Source organism: Brachyhypopomus gauderio, chromosome 3 (genome assembly GCF_052324685.1).
Source record: "Brachyhypopomus gauderio isolate BG-103 chromosome 3, BGAUD_0.2, whole genome shotgun sequence".
Taxonomy (NCBI): domain Eukaryota; kingdom Metazoa; phylum Chordata; class Actinopteri; order Gymnotiformes; family Hypopomidae; genus Brachyhypopomus; species Brachyhypopomus gauderio.
This window is the reverse complement of record NC_135213.1, coordinates 2730678-2738964: the sequence shown is the minus strand read 5'-3', so window position 1 is coordinate 2738964 and position 8287 is coordinate 2730678. Positions and strand designations below refer to the sequence as shown.

At 41.2% G+C, this 8287-nt stretch overlaps 1 long non-coding RNA gene across 1 annotated transcript; it reads left to right on the top strand.

The window, feature by feature from the left end:
• The first annotated feature begins 4984 nt into the window (after nucleotides 1–4984).
• LOC143509685 (uncharacterized) lies at nucleotides 4985–7121 on the top strand. Its single transcript, XR_013129732.1, has 3 exons — nucleotides 4985–5282; nucleotides 5800–6754; nucleotides 6942–7121. It is a non-coding gene; the product is annotated as an uncharacterized LOC143509685 (long non-coding RNA).
• Nucleotides 7122–8287: the final 1166 nt, after the last annotated feature.

The window sequence follows — 8287 nt, the reverse complement described above, 5'->3', positions numbered from 1 at the left end:
ATATATATATATATATATATATATATACATATTTTTATTGGACATTGTATAAGATTACAGTACACATACTAACAGAAACAGTGTTAACATCCATTTTCTCATAAACAGTTTTCTCATAAACCCCCCTCCCCACCCAAGTTGGTCTAAAGGAAAAAGAAAAGAGTAAATAATAAATAAATAAATAAATAAAATAATAATAATAAAATAAATAACAATTATAATAAAAATAATAATGCTAATAATAATAACACTGAAAAGTGAAAGTGATTATGAGTATGGTAGGTACAGAACATGATGAGTTAAATAAATGCGTAAGGATAAGGGCCCTCAAGAGTTAGGCTAGTCCAGTTTTAGACAAACCGATGATTGGTCAAAATAGTAAAGAAGAGGTTGCCAAGATTGGTAAAATTTATGAGTTGAACCTTTTAGTGTGAATCCAGTTTTAGAAAGGACAGATAACCACATGAGGTCTGAGGGGGGCAATGGAGATTTCCAGTGTAAGAGTAAACATCTCCGGGCAATCAGAGATGAAAAAGACAAAACGTTTAAATTATTGTCAGAAAAATGTAAATAGTTCAATGGGACGCCAAATAGAGCTATAGAGGGGCAGGGGACTATGGAGACACCCAGGGAGTCAGACATCACTTTAAAGAAAGTGGACCAGTAATTTTGAAGTTTTGGGCAAGACCAGAACATGTGAGTGAGGTCAGCTAAGGCTACTAAGCATCTGTCACACAAAGGGTTCATTCCTGGGTTGTATTTAGATAATCTTGTTTTACATAAATGCATTCTGTGCAAAACCTTGAACTGTATAAAATTAAGATATGCACAAGAGGAAAGATAATTAACTTCGTACACAGCTTTGTCCCACCAGGCGTCCTGAAGCGTTTTTCCCAATTCCCTTTCCCATGCGGTTCTTGCTTTGGTTGTGGGACACTCCCCCTGTATTAATAAGTGTTTATACAATCTAGAAATGATACCAGTGATGGTATATGTTTATTTTAAAACATCATTTAATAAATCTTGAGGAGGCAAATTAGGAAATGTCGGGCAGTGATATTTGACAAAGCTACGAACCTGAAATAATCGAAATAAATGACTACGGGGCAAACCAAACCAAACTTCATATGAGTCATTTCTAAAAACCAATCGATGAATTTAAAGTCAGGTTATAAGCATTTGTTTCCACAACATGGATAAGCGACAGAACTTATGTTAGGGACTGTATACCATGGAGACTGTTCTGGTTGCATACTGTGATATTTGGTGGAAATTATCCAGGTATCTTTTACGTACTGAAAAATATGTCACAAACTAGTTGCGGCATACTGATTTGGGACCCAATCAATGTGCAAGTAGTATTTAGTAGGCTGTTACAAATATTGATTTTCATTCATATTCAAGAAAAATATATTTTGTGGCCCTGGGACTCCACTGATCCCGGGGGGGGGGGGTCGTGGGCGGGTGGGATTCCCGGGTCTTTCTCTGAAAAAAGAAAATTATATGGGGTGCAGACATTAGGTACTTTAAGAAGATGAAGAAATACTTTTTATTGACCCTCTTAGAGAAATTATGCTCTGTCTTTAACCCCTCCAGAGTGAACACACATACACCAGGTATCACAGCACTCACAGGGGCAGCATGCACAGACCCCAGAGGGAAATCACAGCAGTGCTCCTCACCAGTTGTGGATAAACTGATCCTGCTCAAGGGCATTTCAGCCATTTGGTACCGTGACAACATCCCAGAAATAAGGTTTGATTTCAATATACTAATTTAGCGCCTCCAACAATGTGTCTAGTACAGGGGTGCTCATTACGTCGATCGCGATCGACCGGAAGTGTCGGTCGATCGCGAAGGAATGTGCGTAGATTGCGTCACATAAAATAGTAGTAGATGAATCGCACACCTGCACTGACGGTTGTATTTTGATTGACATTCACGGTAGCCAATCTGCAATCCACGCAACAAATTACGTTCGCCCCCCCCCCCCGCTCAACAAATTACGTTCGCCACCCCCCCCCCCCCAACAAATTACGTTTGCCGCCACCCCGGTAGATCTTTCTGACTTGGTCATCTTATTAGTGATGGGATTTTCGGCTCTATTTTGAGATGCGGCTCTAATGGCTCTTCTTACTGTGGAGAGCCGGCTCTTTCGGCTCCCAAACGGCTCCCCATATATATTTTTACATTATTAATTAATTAATAGCTTAAACCTAATTTTATAACATTTTGTTTCATTATTGACATTGTTAAGTAAAAATGCTGCATAACAATGCTTTATAAATAAAAGTTTTATTATAACCAATTATTAAATTATCACAAAATAGAACAGCTTGGTCAATTGCCTGCCGTTTCCACAAAAAAAGTGGAGACTTTTTTTTTCAGTGTTTTCCCACCACATTATTAACTGAAAGCTGCGTGTGATTGGTCAGATGTGTGGAGCACACGCTTGACATGCGGGCAGTGGAGAAGTTCTTTGCAGTGTTGTCCGAAACGATATGGGTGGTAGTATAAAGAAACACCCCTAAAAAACAGGGAAAAACAGGATTTTACCTGACGAAAATTAATGTTGCATTGTGCTCCAGGTTTGAAAAGTGCTAAAGTAGGCTAAAGTACTTGAAAATGTAACTGTATTTTGTTTCACAACAAATAGATGTCTGACTGAATCGATGTGATAAAAAAGCGAATTATTTCGAATAATTTCGAGTATATGTATAAATATTTAAGTTTAAGGTGCTGGGAAATATTGAAAATGGCAAGTGACGTACAAGTGCTTGAATTCCACCTTGTAAAGGTGTATGAACCCGGCATACATAACTTCTTTGCGCTGAAGAGGTGCACGACCTCGCTTCGCACGGGGGTCCTCACGCAGGGGCGGAGCCACCGCGATTGCGTCATTTTCGGCGCACGGACCCTCGCGCTGGTCGCGACGCGCCAAGTATGCTCTACCTCTGGCAGAAACAGAGCAATACGCGCTAGGAGAGGGAGAGACACCGAGGCACCGAAGGACAAATAAAAACGATGTTGGAAAAAAACTGTGGCACTGTGGCACTTGCAGAGCACAAGCGCAATACTGAAGGAAAAAGCGGCTCCCAAATAGGATCCTAAAACGGCTCCCATTGTGGAGCCGGTTCCAATCGTTCACTTCAAAGAGCCGGCTCTTAGAGCCGGATCGTTCGCGAACGACACATCACTACATCTTATAAGTAGCTCGCAAGCTGAAAACTGTGGGCACCCCTGGTCTAGTACTATTATTTTGTTTGGTGCTACTTACTCTTAACCCTGAATAGTTAATGACTCAGTCCAGCCACAGATTAAAAAAATAATAAATAAATTAATGAGGAAAGAAAATAAAACAATGCCTGTAGCAGTGCGAGAAAGAGATCTGCACTACAGAGACACAGTATATAGGCTACTGTGTACCAGGAGTGACCAACCTGCGGCTCTTTGCCTGGTTTCATGCGGCTCCCCAGCCGGTCCGCTCTCACCTGCACTAACGGTCTGTGCCGTGGCCTGGTTACCTCATCATCTCTGAGGGCGACACACTGCTACATCTTCGTGCTGCGCGGTTTGTTTACAAGCCTAGCGAGCCGCTAATACTTTTAAAACCGGCGTAGTGGAAAACGGGAGACTAGCGGCATGAAGTGACTCCTTTGAGTCTCGTTGGTGAGACGCGGGTCTTCTGTCACACGTTTGGAATAAACCACATACGAGGTGCAGCAAAGGCACCGCACACGACTGAGGGAGCTTCAAAACTACTGACACTGTCTGTTCTCTTCATCATAAAGGTGAGCGCAGGTCAGTGGCGTTGTAACGAGTGTTGATAACGGAGTTTATCCACTTTTTACTTAAAAAACAACAGTTGCTTACATAACAGAGCTCGTAGTGTGCTCCAAATGTGACCAAGTCCTGAAGCATATCACGCCTTATGTTTAACCCCCCCCCCCCCCGTCAACAATCTATAATTGCTAGGATTGCTCAGTTCAATCAAAGGCTGACGGATCACGCCCAGAAACTGGTGTGGGGAAAAAATAAATAGGGCACCTATAGGATGAGTTGTTCATATCACGTGCAATAAAGATAACAAATAACATAAGACATAAACACCCCCACCCCCCTTTTTTATGGTGCCTATACTTATTTGAACCTGAATCCTTCTACCTGAACATAGGCAATTACCCCTGTGCTCTCCACATACCCGAATCTCTAATGCCTCTCCCTCCTTGTGCTCTCTCTCTCTCTCTCTCTCTCTCTCTCTCTCTCTCTCTCTCTCTCTCTCTCTCTCTCTCTCTCTCTCTCTCTCTGGTCCACAGAAATGTCACTCAACCTCAGTCCTCAGATTGTTCAGTTCACTCAAGGCTGACGGGTCATGCTCAGATACTAGCACAGGAAAAAAGAAATAGGACATTAGAGTCAATCATGTAACAAGCAATAAAGAAATACACAAATAACATGAGGAGGCCTAACAACACCCACACACCAACACAATAAGTATAGGGTGTCTATACTTATTTGAACCTTAATCCATTTTCCTGAACCTGAACATAGGCAATTGCAACTGTGCTCTCCTCAGACATGAAGGGCTTCAGTGTTCTGTCATCCATGATCCAACTCCTACTGATGTCTAACAGTAAGTAAAACAAGGTGGTAAGAATTACACACTCAACGACTAAAGTAACAGACTTTGAAAATCAAGGTTAAATTAACTGCAATGTTTACACATGTGGCATATGATAATTTAGGTTGTATTTCAATGGTCATAATTGTGTAATGTGTTTATATTCTTTAAATATCCACTAAGAGGTATCACAGCTGCATTATTGATTATTAAGGTTGTAGTTCCTCTCTGGTATCACAGCTGGATTAGGGATTATTAATATTTTGTAGTTCCCTCTCTGGTATCACAGCTGGATTATGGATTATTAATATGTTGTAGTTCCCTTTCTTGTGTTTAAATGTACTTTGTTTTGTTCCAGTCTTTTCTCCAGTTGCACCAGTCAGTCCAGTAAAGGTGAATCTTCATGATGCTGCTACTCTCCCCTGTAATCAGACGTGTTCTGGTCTGGTCACGTGGACTGTGTTCCATAAATCACGTGACATTCTGGCTCAGTGTGACCAGACATCCTGTCAGTCAAAGGAGGGATTTCACATGTCCCATGATCAGTACCTGAAGGGAGATCTCTCCCTCACCATCACTGATATTGATTACACTAAGAGGGCCTGGTACATCTGTGAGTGTGATACTGTAGAGATCTGTGATGTGAGCATATGGATTGCGTGTAAGTGTTTTAATGCTTAACTAGGTTTTTTCTACCCTGTTTACACATGAACTCAGTTCATTTACTCACTTTATTTGTAAAATATTTGTTGTGTTTTTGTGGGGTGGAGAGAGGGATATGAAGGTGAGGGTGGTAGAGGCACGTCTTAAATATCCATAACAAGACAAAAGAGAGCAAACATTGTCAGTGCAGGAAGAGTCCAAAGTGCACAGCATGTAGCGAAATAAATAATAATACTCAAAGTCTCTAGGAAGCAGTAAACACAGCAGTCGCATGAGCAGACTTCTGTGACATGAGTGAACAACACAGAAACAATGCACAGCAGTGGTGGTTTGGACCTGTGGGCTTAAATGCAGGGACAGGTGTGTGTGATGATGAGAGGGCGTGGCTAGTAGGTAGGAGATTGAGACCAGGGGAGTGGTGAAGTGTGAGGGGGTGTGTCTGTGTCTAAGTGGGCGTCTCCCCTGTGCTTTGAGGCCGGCCTACTGTGACAGTTTTTCTTGCTGCTTCTCCCCAGCTGTAAATGTCCACACACACGTCCATCCTGGAGAATCTCTCAACATGGATGTACCCGTCTCAGAGCCAGTGGAGGTGATTCTGAACAGGACTGGAGACACCAAACCAAACACTGTCAGACTGTGTGAGATTAGAGGACGTAAAATCCAGTGTGAGTCTGAGAAGAGAGTGTTGTTCAGATCCAGTCTGCAGTTGAAGGAGATGAAGGAGTCTGATAGTGGTGTTTACACCGTACGGGACACCAGGAATGATGAAGTCATTGCTACATGTACAGTAATAGTTGGTGGTAAGTTGGTAAAATAACTTTAATCACCAAATAAATTTATTTGGTAAATTGATTAAATACTGTAACCAGGATAAATCATAAGACTTTCATGCACTGTATTATAGTCTCACCTACTGCACCATCTTGTCTCTACTGACATTGTATTAACTATTTCAATTGTCTTCATATGTTTGTATATGTGGTATACAGAGAAGGCGTTATGTAAAAGTATAATTTGTATAATTGGAAAGAACAATACAGTCAGTGTTCTGTTTCTGTGTGACGTAGTTGTCTGTAGTTCTGTCTCAAGGGTCACAGTGAAGCTTCATGATGCTGCTACTCTCTCATGTAGTCAGTGTTCTGTTTCTGTTTGATGTGTTTGTCTGCTTTCAATCTCGAGTGTCACTGAATCCTGCTGTAAAGGTGAATCTTCATGATGATGCTACCCTCTCCTGCAGTCAGACGTGTTCTGGTCTGGTCACGTGGACTGTGTTCCATAATCCACATGACATTCTGGTTCAGTGTGACGAGACATCCTGTCAGTCAAAGGAGGGATTTCACATGTTCCATGATCAGTACCTGAAGGGAGATCTCTCCCTCACCATCACTGATGTTGATTACACTAAGAGGGCCTGGTACACCTGCTCCTGTAATGGTGAACCATTATGTGATTGGACTCTTCAAGTCCCTGGTAAGTAATATTTTACTATGTGGTTGTATTCCTATGTCAGATGGAACAGTAAGTTAGAACAGTCTGAGTCTTTTATAAACTAGATGCAGTGAGTATTGTGAGGAGTGTTTCTGCATTATTGTGTAATACTTACACACTACACACAGAAATACCAAGATGTTCTTCATATTTGTTTTTCTCCATCCAGCTTCCAGTTATAATGTTCCTGTCCTTCCTGGAGAGTCTCTCACCCTAGATGTACCTGTCTCAGAACCAGTGGAGGTGGTGTTTAATAAGGCTGATCATGACCGTCCAATCACTATCAGACTGTGTGAGATTAGGGGACGTGAAATCCAGTGTGTATCTGAGTATAAGAGGAGATTGATGTTCAGATCCAGTCTGCAGCTGAAGGAGATGAATGAGTCTGATAGTGGTGTTTATAGCATACGGGACACCTGGAATGATGAAGTAATTTCTACATACACAGTCACCACAGTCACAGTTGGGGGTAAGACTTGATTTCATTGTTCTGTCTGTAAATTAAGGTGACTGATCAGTAGGAGATGTGCTTTCAGAGCCCTAAAACCTAAATAGTGTTGTGAGGTTTACACCTCTCACGTCCTCTTTTCATATGCATACACTATTTGTGTTCATCTGTGGTCATACTATGTGAGTGCTATATTCATTAAGTAATGTAAGTTAAAATGTATTTATATAGCTCTTTAGAAAAAAGTTACTGAGTGAGTTCACAGGGTCATATTATCAACAAGAAGAAATATGGTAAGCAAAACATAAGTAGAAATTCAGACAAGATTAATAGAGGCTAATGTATGATGAACATAGAGCTTAAAAGAGGTTAATATACAATGGGCTAGAACAGATATAAATACATATGCTAACAAGGTAAAAGCAAGAAACGGGTGAAAACAATAATTAAGGATGAGTAGGTGTTTTGTTCCTGTATTTAACTATCATACCTGCTTATAGGGGTTTAGTTATGGTATTTAACTACCCTACCTGTTTGTAGGGATTTAGTTGTGATATTTAATTATTTTAATGAACAGCTGTTGCTGGTAGCATCCAAAATGCAGCATTCCATATGTTCAGATCTCATCACAAAAATTCATACACTAGTGTGTTTTAACACACACTCAACACTGAGGGGTTCACTTCTGGAGTATTTAAACTCTCCTAATGTGTTGTGTTCTGTGTTTAGGAAGACAGGACGGACCTGGCAGAACTGCTGTGGAGAAGAAGACAGACAAGCTGGTGCTGGCAGTAGTACTACCAGTTTTGGTGGTAATACTGGTGGTGGTGGTAGTGAAGTTACGAAAGAACTCACAGTGTTGTTGGGCACAACAAAATGAACATGGACAAGAGGAGCAGAGGACCAGTCAGAATGGTCCAGAGAGGGAATCTGCCACCGAGATGCTTCCCTTGAATCCTGCTTCATAATGAATGATTAATCAGATTCGATTCCTGAGTCATCAGACACAGCGTTGTAGCTCTGTAATCCTGTTTCTGATTCACCAAATACTGAATTATCTTTCAGTC